Below are 21,766 nucleotides of genomic sequence, written 5' to 3' on the forward strand. Positions count from 1 at the left end.
TTATACATTGATGTTTGAGTCGGAGAAAATTTGAGCTAGAGCAGTAATGAAGCATCCGAAGAGATGCTTCATTCTTAAGGAATGGCATGTTGAAAGAAATCTTGCATTGAAACACCCATTCCCGAAAAGCTTTACTAGTAAATCTGAAGACCGACTGTGAAAACATGTAAATTTTTAGTTAGTGTACTTTGGATACTGTTAATTTCTTACCGTTTTGATTACTGTTTGACTAGGCTTTTTCTCATTAAATTTTAGTTTTTATTTTTAGGTTACTTTTGCAGAACTTTCCAGAAATTAGGTTAAAATATAATTTTAATGCTGTTAGTGAATGGACAATAGTTGTCCTGTGTCTTCATGCATTAACTGCTTTTCAAGGCACTGTGGAAAGCAAATGATAATTCTAAAAATAATGTAACTCTGTACGTTTTAGGTTCTGATATTGTTCTGTAAACTAAGGTAGTATGTTAGCATTGGTGATTTTTTTTTCTTGGAAACTATTCTTTCCTTAAGAACAATAAATATGTTTAGTCACCCCGACAAACCTTGATCTTGGGCCGTTCAGTTTTGTAACTTTACACTTCCTAGTTTGGTTTGAAGCAGACTCAGAAGATGTAGCTGTAACAGTCAATCTGGAAATGTACTTTACTTGGCACAGAAGCCCAACACTGTGTGGACCTGAGTGCATTGTTGAAGGTGCGCCTTCTGTTTTCTGTAAAATCAGCTTCGGAATAAGAAGCTCTGAGTGTTTTCCGAGGTAATGGGCAGTTACACGGAACAATCTTTTTTTTAAAAAATTTCACTAATTTCTGTTGTCTTTAGGACAAAGGGGAAAGATAGGACCAACTGTTCCTATTTTACTTGTTTCCTCACAGCTCTGAGAACTTTGAGTTTATGCTGTGAATGAGTCCTGAAGTCATGTATGCAGTCTTATAAAATCAGGACTATGAACAGGTGAGCCGTGGAGATAAAGTTCTATTATGCTCCTGTGGCACCCTCCCTTCTGAGAGGTGATTGTCTCTCCTCTTCCCTTCCTGGGTGTGCTCACCCATATTTATACAGCTTGCCTGTAGGTAAAGGATCAAAGTTATTTTCATATGTGAGTAAATACAGTTGATGGAAAAGCATGAATAAAGTTTCTCTGATCTCCCTGAATGGAGTGAAACCTTTCCACCATGTTTTGACTGATTTTCTTCCCTTTGAGGGTACATGCACCATTCATCTAGCTTAAAGTTTAGTCTTTCTGACAATTTCGAGTCAGCTCAGAATCGTCTCACCCTGGAGGAGTTTGTGTAACATCCTCAGAATGCTCAGGTCTCTTGTTTACCCTTTCAGAATGACCTAACTTGAGGAACAGTACCGCCTCCCTCCCCACCCTACATATTTTATTTCCTGCTCCTTTCTTTACCTCATTTCATTCAACCTTTACCTAACTGCATGTGACGATCAGGATTAATGCTCTATTGCTACAAGGATGAGTATGTCAAGATTCCCTGTCTCCTTGAATTTACCAATGTTTGACTGTGAATCTATCTAAATGTCTTGGAGGATTTCGATTCCGCAATGAAAATACTTCTTCAGACTTGAAAGTGATATCCTCCTGTTATTAGAAGAAATTACGGCCCAGTAGCATTTTGATACAGTTCAGTCTAACGGTTTCTTGGAGCCCCTAACTTTTCTAGAAGCATAGCTCACAACTACTAACACTTTCTCCCAGAGCTTCATTTGTATTCCAAACATTTCGTTCACTTTTAAAACTCAAAATCTGATAAGAGCTAGCTCTTCTTTTGTCCAGTTCCCTTTACTACTGATCCCATGCTTTTCTGTTCTTGAGATCATAGAACAGATTGTTAATACTTCTTGATTTCTTAAAAGACAGTGACATTTGCCATTTTTTATTCTGTCACATGTGTGAGCGCGCGCGCGCACACACACACACACACACACACAAAACTTGTAACTCATAGACTTTCGGTTTCACTTATGGTAAAAATCTTTGCTATTACTCAAATTACTGCATGTACACACTTGAAACTCACAGTCTTTCTGTTTCACTTGTAAAAATCTTTGATATTATTCAAGTCTCTGATGGGAATGATGCTGGAATTAGAATTCCCATGCAACAAAACTATACATTTGTTTGACGCTTAGTCTGTAAAGATGAACAAATCAAGTTTTCTTTATCATTGGGCTGTAAATGCCCACTGAAAATACATGAAGAAAAAACCTGTAATATACTTTAATACACTGAAGGTATACAAATATTGCCTTCCTTGTTAATGTATCCATTTAGTATGATAAAGGAAGATATATAGCTGCTTTAAACCAAAGTTTCATTTTGTCTGTAGCTGCAGGCATGATAGCTGCCTCCCAGCTTTTTTTCCTACCAAGAGGTATTGTATATTACATTTTTCAGAATTTTAACAGTAATTTTGAAATGATTTCAACTTACTGGCATAACCCTCATCCTACAACTATAAAATACTTTCTCACGCCCCCAGCCAAGTGATGCTCTCCTGAATTTCATACAGAGGCACACAGTGTCAAGATTTCCTTTCTTTCTCAAACCATGCCACTAGCAGGTAACATAACAAGATATAGCTGTGGAAATAAACTCTAAGATTGTGCTATTATCTTATTTCTTATCAACCCTTCACTTGCTGGCCTTCATATCCTTGATGATTCCTACCTAAAATAACTGCTTTTAGGATGATTAGCAATTACTGTTTACTCCCCTCTTCATGCACAAGTTGATGCCTTATCGAGAGCTGCTTCTCTCTTCGAGTCTTTATTCACTGAAATGGAGATTAAGTGGCTTTGATTTTATGTGAGGTGTTGTCAGTTGTTTCTGCTTTCACCATTGTGCTATTTCAGTTGACCCCAGTTAGCCATAGGGTGCATCTTTAAACTGGCTGCTACACCCATTCATCATGGTCCTATCTGGTTCACTGTGCATTTCCTTTCCAGCAGAATAAATTGTTCCTGATTCATCTTGTGCTTTGCTTGCTCTACCCCTGAAATCAGTCATTTCCACAAGGAGCCTTGCTTTTGATAGATATTTATAACAAAAAATTTGGGAGCTTATGCTCATTGCCACTGGAATGTGAGTGCATCCAATTCCTTTTGCTGTATGTGATTAGGATAGATGAATTGTATATGCATACATATGCAATACATTTGTATACATACCCTTTTTTGTTTTGTTTTGAGTTCTTTTCCAGACTAGCCTTAAATTTACTCTATAGCCAAGGCTGAGATAGCCTAATGTCACAAAGCAAACAAACAACAAATTAGAGGATGTCCCGTTGCAGTGGGAAATCAGATGTAGACTGTCTGGAGCTGTATGGTGGCTCCACAGAGCTGTCAGGAATACGCACTCATCTGTCTTTCTGTTTGGTTATCTCAGCTTATCTCCTTGTGGCCTTAGGATGGCATCCCAGACTGAGTAGCAGTCTCTCTGTTTTCTTCTCTGTTCGTCCAGGCCTCTGCTCATCTTATCTGTATCATACCTAGTAATCTCTAGAATTGAGCCAAGACAGAGCCCTGCCCTTTTATACCCCAATAAGTTCTTCTGAATTGTTTTTTATTCTCTTTTAGAAAATAAAGCAGATTTGGCTTCATGTGACATGAATTTTTATTTAGATTAAGAACTCAGAACTTTTCTCTATAATCTCTCTTATTTTTTTATTTTTTGGTTTACTGAGATAGGGTTTCTCTGTATAATATAACCCTGACTGTCCTGGACTCACTTTGTAGACCAGGTTGGCCTCAAGCTCACAAATCTGCCTGCCTCTGCCTCCCAGAGTGCTGGGATTAAAAGTGTGTCCTCCCCTATAATCTCTGGTGCGGTGCTTAAAAGGTTTTCATGCCCCCCTCCACTAAGTTATTTCAAACAGAAAGGTGAATATTATTGATTATATTGTTAAATTGGAAGCTGATGTTTTAGGAAACATAGAAATTTAATCATTTTACACAATAAGTAGTGTTAAAATTTTTTAAATATAAGTATAATATTTCGAGCACATAAAACTGAACAAGGTCAAGCCAGAGTGCTTGCCTAGCAAGTGCAGAGCCCTGAATTTAACCTCTAGCACCAGTGAAGACAAACGAACCAACCTTGGGTGTGATGTAGTTCTTGTTCTCAGGGAATTTACCACATAACCAGGAAAGCAGACAAACGCCGAATTACAGTTTGAGGTGGTAAGCTCAGCAGCGTATGACCAAGTTAGACATTGTGTAACTTAGTAAGAGGCTGGGGAGCTATGATCCAGATGCCTCAAAATGAAAATGACTTATAAGTGCTGGCTTTTGCCAGGAATTTTCTTTAGGGCAAGGACCTTTATAGTATTCTAAAATAGAATAAAATCATGTTTGTTGTCTGGTAAAGTTAATCTGGTTATAACATAATTAGGTATGGGATCTAAAAAGAATGGAACTTCATCTGGTATATTGAAGTATGTTCCTGTGTTAATTAAATATTAAATGTTTATATAAATATATGCATGTTATCAAGGACTTTGTGTTTTTTTTTAATTTGAATATTTTTTTTTATTTTTTATTTTTTTTATTAACTTGAGTATTTCTTATATACATTTCAAGTGTTATTCCCTTTCCCGGTTTCCGGACAAACATCACCCTCCCCCCTCCCCTTCCTTATGGGTGTTCCCCTCCCAAACCTCCCCCCATTGCCACCCTCCCCGCATAGTCTAGTTCACTGGGGGTTCAGTCTTAGCAGGACCCAGGGCTTCCCCTTCCACTGGTGCTCTTACTAGGATATTCATTGCTACCTATGGGGACAGAGTCCAGAGTCAGTCCATGTATAGTCTTTAGGTAGTGGCTTAGTCCCTGGAAGCTCTGGTTGCTTGACATTGTTGTACTTTTGGGGTCTCGAGCACCTTCAAGCTCTTCCAGTTCTTTCTCTGATTCCTTCAACGGGGGACCTATTCTCAGTTCAGTGGTTTGCTGCTGGCATTCGCCTCTGTATTTGCTGTATTCTGGCTGTGTCTCTCAGGAGCAATCTACATCCGGCTCCTGTCGGTCTGCACTTCTTTGCTTCATCCATCTTGTCTAATTGGGTGGCTGTATATGTATGGGCCAGCTGTGGGGCAGGCTCTGAATGGGTGTTCCTTCAGTCTCTGTTTTAATCTTTGCCTCTCCCTTCCCTGCCAAGGGTATTCTTTTTCCTCATTTAAAGAAGGAGTGAAGCATTCACATTTTGATCATCCGTCTTGAGTTTCCTTTGTTCTAGGGATCTAGGGTAATTCAAGCATTTGGGCTAATAGCCACTTATCAATGAGTGCATACCATGTATGTCTTTCTGTGAGTGGGTTAGCTCACTCAGGATGATATTTTCCAGTTCCAACCATTTGCCTACGAATTTCATAAACTCGTTGTTTTTGATAGCTGAGTAATATTCCATTGTGTAGATGTACCACATTTTCTGTATCCATTCCTCTGTTGAAGGGCATCTGGGTTCTTTCCAGTTTCTGGCTATTATAAATAAGGCTGCGATGAACATAGTGGAGCACGTGTCTCTTTTATATGTTGAGGCATCTTTTGGGTATATGCCCAAGAGAGGTATGGCTGGATCCTCAGGCAGATCAATGTCCAATTTTCTGAGGAACCTCCAGACTGATTTCCAGAATGGTTTTACCAGTCTGCAATCCCACCAACAATGGAGGAGTGTTCCTCTTTCTCCACATCCTCGCCAGCATCTGCTGTCACCTGAGTTTTTGATCTTAGCCATTCTCACTGGTGTGAGGTGAAATCTCAGGGTTGTTTTGATTTGCATTTCCCTTATGACTAAAGATGTTGAACATTTCTTTAGGTGTTTCTCAGCCATTCGGCATTCCTCAGCTGTGAATTCTTTGTTTAGCTCTGAACCCCATTTTTTAATAGGGTTATTTGTTTCCCTGCGGTCTAACTTCTTGAGTTCTTTGTATATTTTGGATATAAGGCCTCTATCTGTTATAGGATTGGTAAAGATCTTTTCCCAATCTGTTGGTTGCCGTTTTGTCCTAACCACAGTGTCCTTTGCCTTACAGAAGCTTTGCAGTTTTATGAGATCCCATTTGTCGATTCTTGATCTTAGAGCATAAGCCATTGGTGTTTTGTTCAGGAAATTTTTTCCAGTGCCCATGTGTTCCAGATGCTTCCCTAGTTTTTCTTCTATTAGTTTGAGTGTGTCTGGTTTGATGTGGAGGTCCTTGATCCACTTGGACTTAAGCTTTGTACAGGGTGATAAGCATGGATCGATCTGCATTCTTCTACATGTTGCCCTCCAGTTGAACCAGCACCATTTGCTGAAAATGCTATCTTTTTTCCATTGGATGGTTTTGGCTCCTTTGTCAAAAATCAAGTGACCGTAGGTGTGTGGGTTCATTTCTGGGTCTTCAATTCTATTCCATTGGTCTATCTGTCTGTCTCTGTACCAATACCATGCAGTTTTTATCACTATTGCTCTGTAATACTGCTTGAGTTCAGGGATAGTGATTCCCCCTGAAGTCCTTTTATTGTTGAGGATAGCTTTAGCTATCCTGGGTTTTTTGTTATTCCAGATGAATTTGCAAATTGTTCTGTCTAACTCTTTGAAGAATTGGATTGGTATTTTGATGGGGATTGCATTGAATCTGTAGATTGCTTTTGGTAAAATGGCCATTTTTACTATATTAATCCTGCCAATCCATGAGCATGGGAGATCTTTCCATCTTCTGAGGTCTTCTTCAATTTCTTTCCTCAGTGTCTTGAAGTTCTTATTGTACAGATCTTTTACTTGCTTGGTTAAAGTCACACCGAGGTACTTTATATTATTTGGGTCTATTATGAAGGGTATCGTTTCCCTAATTTCTTTCTCGGCTTGTTTCTCTTTTGTATAGAGGAAGGCAACTGATTTATTTGAGTTAATTTTATACCCAGCCACTTTGCTGAAGTTGTTTATCAGCTTTAGTAGTTCTCTGGTGGAACTTTTGGGATCACTTAAATATACTATCATGTCGTCTGCAAATAGTGATATTTTGACCTCTTCTTTTCCGATCTGTATCCCCTTGATCTCCTTTTGTTGTCTGATTGCTCTGGCTAGAACTTCAAGAACTATATTGAATAAGTAGGGAGAGAGTGGGCAGCCTTGTCTAGTCCCTGATTTTAGTGGGATTGCTTCAAGTTTCTCTCCATTTAGTTTAATGTTAGCAACTGGTTTGCTGTATATGGCTTTTACTATGTTTAGGTATGGGCCTTGAATACCTATTCTTTCCAGGACTTTTATCATGAAGGGGTGTTGAATTTTGTCAAATGCTTTCTCAGCATCTAATGAAATGATCATGTGGTTCTGTTCTTTCAGTTTGTTTATATGATGGATCACGTTGATGGTTTTCCTTATATTAAACCATCCCTGCATGCCTGGGATGAAGCCTACTTGATCATGGTGGATGATTGTTTTGATGTGCTCTTGAATTCGGTTTGCCAGAATTTTATTGAGTATTTTTGCGTCGATATTCATAAGGGAAATTGGTCTGAAGTTCTCTTTCTTTGTTGTGTCTTTGTGTGGTTTAGGTATAAGAGTAATTGTGGCTTCATAGTAGGAATTCGGTAGGGCTCCATCTGTTTCAATTTTGTGGAATAGTTTGGATAATATTGGTATAAGGTCTTCTATGAAGGTTTGATAGAATTCTGCACTAAACCCGTCTGGACCTGGGCTCTTTTTGGTTGGGAGACCTTTAATGACTGCTTCTATTTCCTTAGGAGTTATGGGGTTGTTTAACTGGTTTATCTGTTCCTGATTTAACTTCGATACCTGGTATCTGTCTAGGAAATTGTCCATTTCCTGAAGATTTTCAAGTTTTGTTGAATACAGGTTTTTATAGTAAGATCTGATGATTTTTTGAATTTCCTCTGAATCTGTAGTTATGTCTCCCTTTTCATTTCTGATTTTGTTAATTTGGACGCACTCTCTGTGTCCTCTCGTTAGTCTGGCTAAGGGTTTATCTATCTTGTTGATTTTCTCAAAGAACCAACTTTTGGTTCTGTTGATTCTTTCTATGGTCCTTTTTGTTTCTACTTGGTTGATTTCAGCTCTGAGTTTGATTATTTCCTGCCTTCTACTCCTCCTGGGTGTATTTGCTTCTTTTTGTTCTAGAGCTTTTAGGTGTGCTGTCAAGCTGCTGACATATGCTCTTTCCTGTTTCTTTCTGCAGGCACTCAGCGCTATGAGTTTTCCTCTTAGCACAGCTTTCATTGTGTCCCATAAGTTTGGGTATGTTGTACCTTCATTTTCATTAAATTCTAAAAAGTTTTTAATTTCTTTCTTTATTTCTTCCTTGACCAGGTTATCATTGAGTAGAGCATTGTTCAATTTCCACGTATATGTGGGCATTCTTCCCTTATTGTTATTGAAGACCAGTTTTAGGCCGTGGTGGTCCGATAGCACGCATGGGATTATTTCTATCTTTCTGTACCTGTTGAGGCCCGTTTTTTGACCAATTATATGGTCAATTTTGGAGAAAGTACCATGAGGAGCTGAGAAGAAGGTATATCCTTTTGCTTTAGGATAGAATGTTCTATAAATATCCGTTAAGTCCATTTGGCTCATGACTTCTCTTAGTCTGTCTACATCTCTGTTTAATTTCTCTTTCCATGATCTGTCCATTGATGAGAGTGGGGTGTTGAAATCTCCTACTATTATTGTGTGAGGTGCAATGTGTGTTTTGAGCTTTAGTAAGGTTTCTTTTACATATGTAGGTGCCCTTGTATTTGGGGCATAGATATTTAGGATTGAGACTTCATCTTGGTGGATTTTTCCTTTGATGAATATGAAGGGTCCTTCCTTATCTTTTTTGATGACTTTTAGTTGAAAATTGATTTTATTTGATATTAGAATGGCTACTCCAGCTTGCTTCTTCTGACCATTTGCTTGGAAAATTGTTTTCCAGCCTTTCACTCTGAGGTAATGTCTGTCTTTGTCTCTGAGGTGTGTTTCCTGTAGGCAGCAGAATGCAGGGTCCTCGTTGCGTATCCAGTTTGTTAATCTATGTCTTTTTATTGGGGAGTTGAGGCCATTGATATTGAGAGATATTAAGGAATAGTGATTATTGCTTCCCGTTATATTCATATTTGGATGTGAGGTTATGTTTGTGTGCTTTCATTCTCTTTGTTTTGTTGCCAAGACGATTAGTTTCTTGCTTCTAGGGTATAGCTTGCCTCCTTATGTTGGGCTTTACCCTTTATTATCCTTTGTAGTGCTGGACTTGTAGAAAGATATTGTGTAAATTTGGTTTTGTCATGGAATATCTTGGTTTCTCCATCTATGTTAATTGAGAGTTTTGCAGGATACAGTAACCTGGGCTGGCATTTGTGTTCTCTTAGGGTCTGTATGACATCTGTCCAGGATCTTCTGGCCTTCATAGTTTCTGGCGAAAAGTCTGGTGTGATTCTGATAGGTCTGCCTTTATATGTTACTTGACCTTTTTCCCTTACTGCTTTTAATATTCTTTCTTTATTTTGTGCGTTTGGTGTTTTGACAATTATGTGACGGGAGGTGTTTCTTTTCTGGTCCAATCTATTTGGAGTTCTGTAGGCTTCTTGTATGCCTATGGGTATCTCTTTTTTTAGGTTAGGGAAATTTTCTTCTATGATTTTGTTGAAGATATTTACTGGTCCTTTGAGCTGGGAGTCTTCACTCTCTTCTATACCTATTATCCTTAGGTTTGATCTTCTCATTGAGTCCTGGATTTCCTGTATGTTTTGGACCAGTAGCTTTTTCCGCTTTACATTATCTTTGACAGTTGAGTCAATGATTTCTATGGAATCTTCTGCTCCCGAGATTCTCTCTTCCATCTCTTGAATTCTGTTGGTGAAGCTTGTATCTACAGCTCCTTGTCTTTTCTTTTGATTTTCTATGTCCAGGGTTGTTTCCATGTGTTCTTTCTTGATTGCTTCTATTTCCATTTTTAATTCCTTCAACTGTTTGATTGTGTTTTCCTGGAATTCTTTCAGGGATTTTTGCGATTCCTCTCTGTAGGCTTCTACTTGTTCTCTATGGGAGTTCTTCACGTCTTTCTTGAAGTCCTCCAGCATCATGATCAAATATGATTTTGAAACTAGATCTTGCTTTTCTGGTGTGTTTGGATATTCCATGTTTGTTTTGGTGGGAGAATTGGGCTCCGATGATGGCATGTAGTCTTGGTTTCTGTTGCTTGGGTTCCTGTGCTTGCCTCTCGCCATCAGATTATCTCTAGTGTTACTTTGTTCTGCTATTTCTGACAGTGGCTAGACTGTCCTATAACCTGTGTGTCAGGAGTGCTGTAGACCTGTTTTCCTGTTTTCTTTCAGCCAGTTATGGGGACAGAGTGTTCTGCTTTCGGGCGTGTAGTTTTTCCTCTCTACAGGTCTTCAGCTGTTCCTGTGGGCCTGTGTCTTGAGTTCACCAGGCAGGTTTCTTGCAGGGGAAAAGTTGGTCCTACCTGCGGTTCCAAGGCTCAAGTTTGCTCGTGGGGTACTGCCTAAGTCCTCTCCGCTGTGGCAGCAACCGGGAAGATCTGCGCCGCTCATTCCGGGAGCCTCCGTGCACCAGGGTTCCAGATGGCGTTTGGTGTTTTCCTCTGGCGCCTGGATGTGCACAGAGTGCAGTCTCTTCTGGTTTCCCAGGCGTGTCCGCCTCTCTGAAGGTTCAGCTCTCCCTCCCACGGGATTTGGGTGCAGAGAACTGTTTATCCGGTCTGTTTCCTTCAGGTTCCGGCAGTGTCTCAGGCGCAGGGGTCCTGCCGCTCCCGGGCCCTCCCCTACGGGAACCCAGAGGCCTTATACAGTTGCCTCTTGGGCCAGGGATGTGGGCAGGGGTGGGCAGTGTTGGTGGTCTCCTCCGCTCTGCAGCCTCAGGAGTGCCCACCTGATCAGGCGGTGAGGTCTCTCTCCCACGGGTTTTGGGAGCAGAGAGCTGCTGCGGTCCGGGATCCGCTGGTGTGGGACTTCCGGTAAACACAGGAAGTGCCCGGCCTTAGAGGAATTTTGCCTCTGTGTGTCCTGAGTTCACCAGGCAGGTTTCTTCCAGGGGAAAAGTTGGTCCTACCTGCAGTTCCAAGGCTCAAGTTTGCTCGTGGGGTACTGCCTAAGTCCTCTCCGCTGTGGCAGCAACCGGGAAGATCTGCGCCGCTCTTTCCGGGAGCCTCCGTGCACCAGGGTTCCAGATGGCGTTTGGTGTTTTCCTCTGGCGCCTGGATGTGCACAGAGTGCAGTCTCTTCTGGTTTCCCAGGCGTGTCCGCCTCTCTGAAGGTTCAGCTCTCCCTCCCACGGGATTTGGGTGCAGAGAACTGTTTATCCGGTCTGTTTCCTTCAGGTTCCGGCAGTGTCTCAGGCGCAGGGGTCCTGCCGCTCCCGGGCCCTCCCCTACGGGAACCCAGAGGCCTTATACAGTTGCCTCTTGGGCCAGGGATGTGGGCAGGGGTGGGCAGTGTTGGTGGTCTCCTCCGCTCTGCAGCCTCAGGAGTGCCCACCTGATCAGGCGGTGAGGTCTCTCTCCCACGGGTTTTGGGAGCAGAGAGCTGCTGCGGTCCGGGATCCGCCGGTGTGGGACTTCGACTTTGTGTTTTAAAATACAGTCTAACTATCAATAGTATAATAGTACTATGGCTCCTGTCTTATAAAGTGAGGGCTACAAAAGCTTGAATTATGGCTGGAGCTCAGGGCTGGATGGTTAGATAGTGTTTACTGCCAGACTCCCCAACTAGATATCAGTCCTCAGGAATTACATGGTGGAAGGAGAGGACCACTCCTCTCCTCTGATAGTGCATATAACCTCAAAATGCATTTGCACACACACAGAAATAAATATAATTGTAGAAGTTTTTAAAAAGACTTGAGCTCATTAAGTCCCATATTCTTTCCATGTATTTATTCTACACTGCCTCCCCCTTGACCTACTGTCTGTATGTTACTTCTACCTCAGAAATCTTGTAAAATAAGATTAGAATACAATTAAAATAGTTTCCAGTGGGGACAGAAAGTATCAACCAACTCCACTCTTGATTTTCTACAGGCACTCTCTGCGTGGGATGGAGAATAATCAGGGAGATAACTGTTGGCCAGAAAATTGCCACATTACATGAATGAAGCAGTTATTGTGAACATGCTAGGATAGTTTCTGAGAAACTTAGTATTGAACTGATGAGACAGCAGAAGACAAGATTCTAGACTGGTGTGTCATGCTATTGGACAATAGAGTAACATTTATTAATGTTAATTAATAAGAATTAAGATTCTTCTTTCCCCTGCCATATTCGTTGTTCAGAATGAGGAATAAAAAAAGAGAGTGTATGTTGCCAATAACTATGTGAGGATTAGCGGATTCCCCAAAACAATTGTAAAATTAGAGATGATTTCTTCTTCCTAATTTAAATATACCAAATCATTTAAGTAGAATTACTATTTAGACTCAGGCTCTCTCTGCTTCTGGAAAGAAGTGTGATCTCTGTGGGACTAATGTGGGCACAGGAAGCTTCTACTCCAGACTGGACTTGACGTGCTGGCCACAGATTTAACATGATTTTTTTGGGGTGTGTGTGTGTGTGTGTGTGTGTGTGTGTGTGTGTGTGTGTTTATATAAAATATGGAGGGATAAGAAAGGAGGGTAAAGGTTTTAGCTTGATAATTTGATATGATGTAATGATGAGAAGCAGGGCAACTCAGGAAGTAGGAACACCTGATGTTTCTTAACTGCTCATGTGTTAAGTGTCAGGTATAAAAGATAAGAAAAGGTGAAAAATAAGATTCCAATGTTCAATAACTATGTGGTCCAATAGTATTTTTCACTTGACTCCTTAAGAAAACTGAGTCTTAGGGCTCTAAGCTAGAATTCTCCAAGTTAGCATGTATTAGAGTCATGTAGACAGTTTCTTAATACACAAATCATTGAGCCTTCCATCCAGAGTTTCTGATTCTGGGCATCTGGGTGGGGGCCTCAGTTTTTTCTAACAAGTTCCCAGATCCTTCTAGGATTTCTGTTATCTAGGGCATGAAGTTAAATTATTTCTTCCCAAGCCTTTAGAAGGTTATGTATAATCTCTTGGAGAATTTAAGAAAGTTCTCAATCATTTCTCTTTGTTTTGTGCTTTAGTTGAGGAACTCTGATTAGTACAATTTTATTTTTTAATAGATTTTTTATTTATGTATATGCACACTCTATCTGCATGTACACCTGCACATTTTTTTGTAAACCCCCATTACCACACCTGCACATCTTAAGAGGGCACCAGATTACATTACAGATGGTCATGAGCCGCCATGTGATTACTAGGAGTTGAACTCAGTACTTCTAGAAGGGCAGCCAGTGCTCTTAACCACTAAGTCTTTATTTTATTTTTTAAATGATTTTAAAATTTATGCATGTGTGCAAATGCTCAGAGAGGCAGGAAGAGAAGATCAGATCCCTTTGACCTGGAGTTATTCATGGTTGTGAGCTGCCCAGTGTGAGTGCTGACAACTGAACCCAGGCCCTCTGTAAGAGTAGTATTCTTGTTCAAACTGCTCAAGTGGGCTTTATAATTCTATTCCATTTCTGTAAGGGACTGTGAAGAAGCCCATATCATTTGAGCAGATGTTTTCTGTTGCTAGAGAGAAGCAGCCTCAGTTTCCATCTGTCTGTAGGACTTCACCGTTCCTGCTTGGTGATTGTAAGACAGCGAGAAGGCTAAGGTATGGAGCAGGGCTTTGTAAAGACTGACAGTAAAATACTCTAGTTATTCTCTGTGCGTTCAGCTTTGAAGGGGAATGAGACTAAAAATAGAGGACTGTTCTACCTTTTATCAACAGTTTTTGGACACATAGTCTTTAAGTGATTAATATATCTGCATAAAGCTAAGTAGGAAAAGTAAAAGAGATACAGAATGAAGGCAGATGCCAGGCTTTTCTCCTGGTCTTTGTTGTTACTGTGTGGATCCAAGTGAGAAGTCAATGTTCCTTTAGGAAGCAATCTCTTTACCTGTTACACGGTGACATAGAAGATTAATGTCGTATCTTGTGCAAGACATGCTGGAGTGAGAGGGACAGTACGGGTCCATTCATTTGGAGAGTCATTTGTCTGCTGGCCAGAATATGACTTAAAGAGACCCAGTCATTTAGTATATATTTACTTTTGGATCTAAATAGCATCAATTACACATTAAGGACTGTTTTTTAAATATAGCACATACCATGATGTCGGTGTTCTGTTTGTAACTTGAAACTTACATTGACATTGTTGTGATGCTTTATGTACTTTTCCTATTCATACCCTTTACTACTTTCACTTGGTCGCATATATTTCTGTCTCCATAATTGATTTTCTGATTCTATTTAACATGAGTATTTAATAATGAATATTATTCATTAGACACTAAGAGAAAAATCGTAGCTTTTTAAATTGGAAAACTGTATGGAAATAAGGCACTTTATTTAATATTTCTGTAAGAGCAGTTTTAATTCTGTCTATACATTGTGAATTGGGAAATATTATCTTTAGACTCGTCTGTTCCACTTCTGTCTTGTGTGTGTTTGTTTTTTTGTTTTTTTTGTTTTTTTTGTTTTTTTTTTTTTGGTTCTTTTTTTCGGAGCTGGGGACCGAACCCAGGGCCTTGCGCTTCCTAGGTAAGCGCTCTACCACTGAGCTAAATCCCCAGCCCTGTGTGTGTTTGTTTATGTACTGTCTAATGTGTCTTGGATGTAATTGGCCCTCACACTTCTCCTTCACAGTACTTCCTTCATAGCTCCGTCCTTCCAGGTGTGATGACAGAGAGCCACAGAGCCACAGAGTCCTTCTCGCTTTTCCACCCTTGTTACTTGCGGAGTGCATCCCAAGTTGGAATAACCGCTCACTCCCACCACTCCTGCTATCCCCTCTGCCAAGCCCTCTGCCAAGCCAGCTTTCAGTGGGTTACTGCTGCAGCTTAGAAATGGGCTCCTGCCTCTTGTTTTCCCATCAGTCTGCCAGCCAGGTTAAATGGAACAAGGTCATCGCCCTCCCTGCAAAAAGCCTCCAGTTGCTTTCCTTTTCACCCAGAATAAAAATGAAGTAATTTAAAGCAATCTCCCAAGAACTTAGCTGCTGTTGTTAGTTCTCTGACTCCTCACTCTCATCACCGCTTTTCTGTACTTGAGCATCCAAGTTTGTTCTTTTTATCCGGAAGATTCTTACTTGCAGATGGCGCATGCCTCTCTCCTTTAGCTCTTTACTCAGCTGTCTCTTGGTAAAGTCTTCCTGTACTCTTTTAGGCATTGCAGCATTCTCCCTTTCCTGGTTTGATAGCTTGGAAATGACACCTTGTTACTGTGTGCAAACTGTAAACCCATGGCTCTGTGACTCAGTTTGCTTTGTTCTGTGGGATTTCCCTGTATATAGGCGTGCGGTAGGTGGGCCAAAAGTACTTTTTCCCTACGAGTTTATTTCTCTAAAAAGTATATCTTTCTTCCAAGAAGTGAATCTGGAAATCACATCTAAATCTTTACTTTGAATATTTAATTGTTCTGTTTCATTTTTAAAAAATCACTTTGTCCTGTGCCTTTCTTTTGTTTGTATTTGAAATTACTGGTTGTCGTTGTTGTTGTTGTTGTTTTTGGAGAGGGCAACTTTTCCCCTGGCATAAATTGTAATTTCTAACTCTATGTGTCTTGGTGGGAATAACTAAACATCTTTTAGTCCTCTGTGACATATATGCATTTCTGATCGCTTTCATTGATTACAGTGCTTTCTAACAGGCAGAGTAAGAGATTGACATACATCTTGCTTTCAGGAGTTACAGTAATGCCATTGCTACTTTTTTTGGTCATATTTTCAAGAAAAATCGATACTGATTTCTACCTTTTTAACCTGAATTGAAAGTTTTGTGGCCACGGTAATTGAGCCTCTCATAGACTTGAGTTTACATAGCCACTGTTTCTTAGCTTCCTTATTTGGAGCAGTTGGGTTCTACAGAAGGATCTGGTATCTTAATTTGGTTTCTTTTGGCCCAATAAGTCTTGAAATTTGTGTACTTGATATAAACATCACAGTTGCTTTAGATTTTTCAAGTAATCTGTCAGACTATATTTTGAATTATAGATTGACTTTTCAATCTGAAAGTGTCACTGTAGCACTTAAGCTCCATCTCTTCAGGATATAGAGTAGCACGGATGGATGAAGACTCAAATCTTCATAATTTTGTTAATCATACAGGCTATTATATTTCTGTAAGATCTTTATTACTTCATTAAGTTATATGGGATATAAAGTAAGTAGACATGGGATTCGAGTTTTGTTTCTGATACAATAGAGTTTCTTTCTTTTTTTTTACTATAGAGTTTCTAATTTGAGATAGTTTAGGTTTGTGGCCTTGGTAATGGACAGTTGACCTAAGGAAAAAATATTATATTTGGTTCCTATAGCAGTAGAATGAGAAATGAATTTAACACTTAAGATTTAGGATTCACAAAAGTATATGGAAATATAAATGACTTCGTCTAGATACCAATCGAGACTCAAGGATCTACACATATAGTAGACTCTAATTTAGTAAATGAGAAAACCAGGATTCTAACTGGGGCGTCCCTCTAGAATGTTTTCAGGTTACCATTAAGCCTTTCCAAAATAACTAAGTTTCTAAAACCTGTTTAGTATTTGTTAGTTTATTGTAAAATGTAGGTGGAGTTGCATGTGAATTAAATGAGAGAAGAACACATACCATAGGTTTTCTCATGGTAAACTCATTATGAACCCAGGAATTTGGTTTCTAGCAATTTACTTCTGCACATGCACTCAAGCCATACTGTTCAATGTTTTCATTAACATCTGAAATTTCACTTCATAATATTAAATGTATAATTCGCATGTTTTTCCTTTCTATTTCTTTTCTTCCTCTCATCGTCATCTTCTCCCATTCTCTTTCCTCTCTCTTCCCTCCCCGAGCTCTATTCCTTTTTCATGGGACTCACTGTTTAACTTATTACTGGTTTCAAACTCCTGGAAGTCCAATGCCTCAACTTACTGAATGCCAGAATTATAGCCCTGTGCTACTACTTGTGAATGCAACTCTCATTTCTCCGAAGATGAACTCTCTTCTCAGCTGTTCATTTGAAATTTGCCCTTTACAATTTTTATGTTTCTGTAATGTAAATTGGCAGCATTCTACAATTTTTTTCTTTAAAAATATTTGGGCATAGTGGTGCATGCATTTAATTTCAGCACTTGGGGTTTAACAGCAGTTAGACCTTTGTGTGTATAGAAGAGAAAGTGGGGAAGAGCCTCAAACACATGGGCACTAGGGAAAACTTCCTGAACAAAACACCAACAAATGGGACCTCATAAAACTGCAAAGCTTCTGTAATGCAAAGGACACTGTCATCAGGACAAAACTTCAACCAACAGATTGGGAAAAGATCTTTACCAACCCTACGTCTGATAGAGGGCTAATATCCTATATATACCAAAAACTCAAGAAGTTAGACACCAGAGAGCCAAATAACCCTGTTAAAAAATGGGATGCAGAGCTAAACAAAGAATTCACAGCTGAGGAATGCCGAATGGCTGAGAAACACCTAAAGAAATGTTCAACATCCTTAGTCATTAGGGAAATGCAAATCAAAACAACCCTGAGATTTCACCTCACACCAGTGAGAATGGCTAAGATCAAAAACTCAGGTGACAGCAGATGCTGGTGAGGATGTGGAGAAAGAGGAACACTCCTCCATTGTTGGTGGGATTGCAGACTGGTATAACCTCTCTAGAAATCAGTATGGAGGTTCCTCAGAAAATTGGACATTCCACTACCTGAGGACCCAGCTATACCACTCCTGGGCATATACCCAAAAGATGCCCCAACATACAACAAAGACACATGCTTCACTATGTTCATAGCAGCCTTATTTATAATAGCCAGAAGCTGGATATAGAAAATGTGGTACATTTACACAATGGAGTACTATTAAATATTAAAAACAATGACTTCATGAAATACATAGGCAAATGGATGGAACTGGAAAATATCATCCTGAGTGAGGTAACCCAATCACAAAAAAAAAAAAAAAAAAAAAAAAAACCCAAAAAACAAAAAAACCACACCTGGTATGCACTCACTGATTAAGTGGATATTAGCTCAAAAGCTCGAATTATCCAAGATACAATCTACAGACCACATGAAGCTCAAGAAGAAGGATGACCAAAGTTGGATGCCTCAGTATTTCTTAAAAGGGGGAACTAAAATATTCATAGGAGGACATATGGAGAGACAAAGTTTGAAGCTGAGACTGAAGGAATGGTTATTCAGAGTTTGCCCCACCTGGGGATCCAGCCCGTGTGTGTGTGTGTGTGTGTGTGTGTGTGTGTGTGTGTGTGTGTGTGTGTGTATCGCCATGAAATCTAGGCAATATTGATGAAGCCAAGAAATGCATGCTGACAGGAGCCTGATATAGCTGTCTCCTGAGAGGCTCAGCCAGACCGTGACAAATACAGAGGCGAATGCTAGTAGTAAACCAAACTGAGAACAGGGTCTCCATTGGAGGATTGAAGGAGTTAGGGTTTTTGCAACCCCATAAGAACAACAATACCAACCAACCACAGCTCCCAGGGACTAAACCACTACCCAAAGAGTACACATGGACAGACCCATGGCTCCAGCTGCATATGTAGCAGAGGATGGCCTTGTTGGGCACCACTGGGAGGAGAATTCCTTGGTCCCGCCAAGGCTGGACCCCCAAGTGCAGGGGAATGTCAGGGCGGGGAGGTGAGAAGTGGGGGTTGGGGAGAGGTATACCCTCAATAGAAGAAGGGGGTGGGGAGATGGGAAAGGGGGCTTATGGACAGGAAATGGGGGAAAGGGAATAACATTTGAAATGTAAATAAAAAATAGCAAAAAAAAAAAAAAAGACCAACCAGAACTATACAGTGAGACCCTTTCTCCAAAATAATTCTATTTATTATTGTTGTTATTGTTGTATATGTATGTGACTGACATTCCTGGCCTGAGTACATATAACGTTCAGAGGATACCTTTGTGAGGTAGATCCTTTCTCATTTAAATTGGTTCCGTTACTTGAACTCAGGGCATCAGGCTATCATGTTTGGGGGGCACATCTTTTATCTCCTAAGCCATCTCTGCAGCCCTTTTTTGTTTGTTTAGTATAATACATAAGTATCAATGATAGTCTGATCCAAGTGTGCTCATCCTCTTTAGGAAACTATTGTTTCTCCAGTGAATTGTTCTACTCTGTAGTAAATGTCCTAAACATTATGCCATAATTATGAGAGAGTGAATTTCTTCAGAATAGTTGAGTTGCTCTTGAAAGAGAAAGGAATTAATGGTTGCTAGGTACTTAAAAATATATTAGAATACAACTGAGGAAGATATTTGTAGTTCCTTGTTTTACAAAGGAATATGATTGTCAGCTTGTAAAATTGATAAATTAAAAATTGAAATCACATTACAAATGTAATCATATTGTATAGTTTTTAGATTGTGTACCTGTCAAATTCATGTCCTGTTTCTGCAGCATACTTTCTACAGATTATAGGTATTTCCTCTCATGTTAAAACTTTCCCTTTACCTTAAATTAAGTTTTTTTTAAAAGATTTATTTATTTATTTTATGTATGTGAGTAAGCTGTCCCTGTCTTCAGACACAGCAGAAGAGGGCATCGGATCCCATTACAGATGGTCGTGAGCCACCATGTGGTTGCTGGGAATTGAATTCAGCAGCCAGTGCTCTTAACCAATGAGTCATCTCTCCGGCCCAAATTAAGTTTTTGTATAAAAGGAGAAATAATCCCTTTCATTACGATAGCTTGTGATAGGGATTTTATAAGCCATATGGCCATACTTATTGTTATATGCCCTTCCCAGCTTGCAAGAATGACAAATTAGACATGCAGTTGTCTTGTATTTAAAATACAAAATTGATCAGCAGCCCAAAACCAGATCGTTCCATCAGGGAATCCGCTCTTTCCTGTGGCATCTGGATTTGAGCCAGGCAATCCAGCCTGCATCATTGATGTTTCTCATAGTTTAAGTCTCATAGAGGATTGTCCTAAGTCTGAACAGCCTCAGAGTCTGTGTTACGGGCATTGAGTCAGTGCCTATTTTCATTTCAGCAGAGTGAACACTGAGGCTAAAACAGCCATGTAGCAGACAGTGAGTCCAGACTGGACAGTTATGACCTGTAAGTTCATACTTGTAGAAGTGCTAGCAACCAGCCTTTTGTGTATCAGCAACCAAAACAACTTTTGGTTTTCTATTCTGTTCAGCTTTTCCTGAATGGGACTAGCATTTATGAAGTTACAACAGCTTATATCAGTTTTATCTTACATGGAGATACAGTAATCACAAATAAAAAGAATTTTGTGACATTTTCTTTTCTCATTGCGAATTTACTGAAATATCTAGCAGTAAAGTTTGTACCCCTAGGTTAGCAGTTGAGTGCTGTAGAGATGAGTTCTGGCATAACTGTTATCCTGGCCAAGTCACAAAGGAGGCGGGGGTAGCTGATACAGTTCATCTAGACCGCAGAAACCTTTTCCTCTAAGTTGATCCTTAGCTTTACTTCAGTTCTGTGATTTGATTTATTTTTTTTTTCTGATTTAACATTTTGACTACTTTGGGGAACAAGTTGACCCTATATCCTAACCCTGCAAGATACACAAATCAAGTCCCCACTTCAGTGATTCAGACCCATAGCACCTAGCATGTTACTCAAAGCTGAAATTGATTACAGAAGAAAGATTCAAGGCAGAATTAGAGAAGACCACCCTCGGGGGAGATACACATAAGCCCAAGCTTCTTGGAATCCTCCCTTTGGAATGGCACAGATCTACTCAATTCCTCTAACCCTGACTTGTGACAGCATACATGAAATGTAAACTACCAGGGAAGCTCATCAGGAACCCAGTATCCACAGCTTCTACTGAAGGTCATGCCCAGAAGAGAAGCAGTTATTTAGTATGTACTATATTTTACATGATAATTCATGTGTCCACATGCATGCGTGCCCGCGTGCGTGCTCCTGTGTATGGGTCAGAAGACACATTGCAGGTGTTGGCCCTCTTCATCCATCATGGAGAAGTTGTCAGGCCTAGTGGTGAGTACCTGTGCTTGCTGAACCATCTCTCCAATCTACTGTGTTTTTCTCTTTTAATTAAGTACATTTTTTAAAGTGGTTCATTTGTTTTTATTTTTTCTATGCATTGTAGTATCTATGTGAGGGTGTCAGATCCCCTGGAACTGGATTTAAAGACAGTTGTAGTCTGCTATATGGGTGCTGGGAATTGAACTCAGGTCCTCTGGAAGAGCTGCCAGTGTTCTTAAGTGCTGAGCCACATCTCCAGTCCTCATATTACATTGTTTTTAATAAGCAATGTAGATACACTGAGCCATTGTAAGGAAGAAATGATTGGAATTCTGAAATTCAGCAAACCAGATACCAGCAACAGGCTGACCTTCTTAAACATAGCTGGCCCAAATGTACTATGTCAGCTTTCCTCTTTATAATATGGTAGAATGTCCTTAGACAAATAATGCTGATATTACAATTTCAGCTTAATTTAGCTTCATAAATTCATTTAAGTTGAGCAGAACAATGAAAGAAAAGGTTCCATTGATTAGGGTGTTTTGCACTCTTGACACCTATAACAATACTAATTTTAAGAATATGTTACAGCAGAGGACACAGCAGAGCTAATAAGACTTATTGGCTTTGAAAGATTGGATAGGGTTGCTAGAGAAATGGCTCAGTGGTTAATAGCACTGTCTCCTCTTTTAGAGAACCTTTATGACAAGCTGGACCC

General features: G+C 39.9%; 1 protein-coding gene across 4 annotated transcripts in view; it reads left to right on the forward strand.

Moving 5' to 3' along the window:
* The window catches only part of Ankib1 (ankyrin repeat and IBR domain containing 1), a 124,108-nt gene that overhangs the window by 739 nt on the left and 101,603 nt on the right, over positions 1–21,766 (forward strand). The window contains exons 2-3 of one of the 4 annotated variants that reach the window (XM_039107955.2): positions 586–754; positions 873–951. The exons of 2 other annotated variants lie outside the window; for them this stretch is intronic. The gene's annotated coding sequence lies outside the window, so the exon portion shown is untranslated. Of the gene's footprint in view, positions 1–585; positions 952–21,766 lie in introns of all 4 variants that reach the window. One more of the 4 variants, XM_063286386.1, reaches the window with a different exon arrangement.

Source organism: Rattus norvegicus, chromosome 4, assembly GCF_036323735.1.
Source record: "Rattus norvegicus strain BN/NHsdMcwi chromosome 4, GRCr8, whole genome shotgun sequence".
Classification (NCBI taxonomy): Eukaryota; Metazoa; Chordata; class Mammalia; order Rodentia; family Muridae; genus Rattus; species Rattus norvegicus.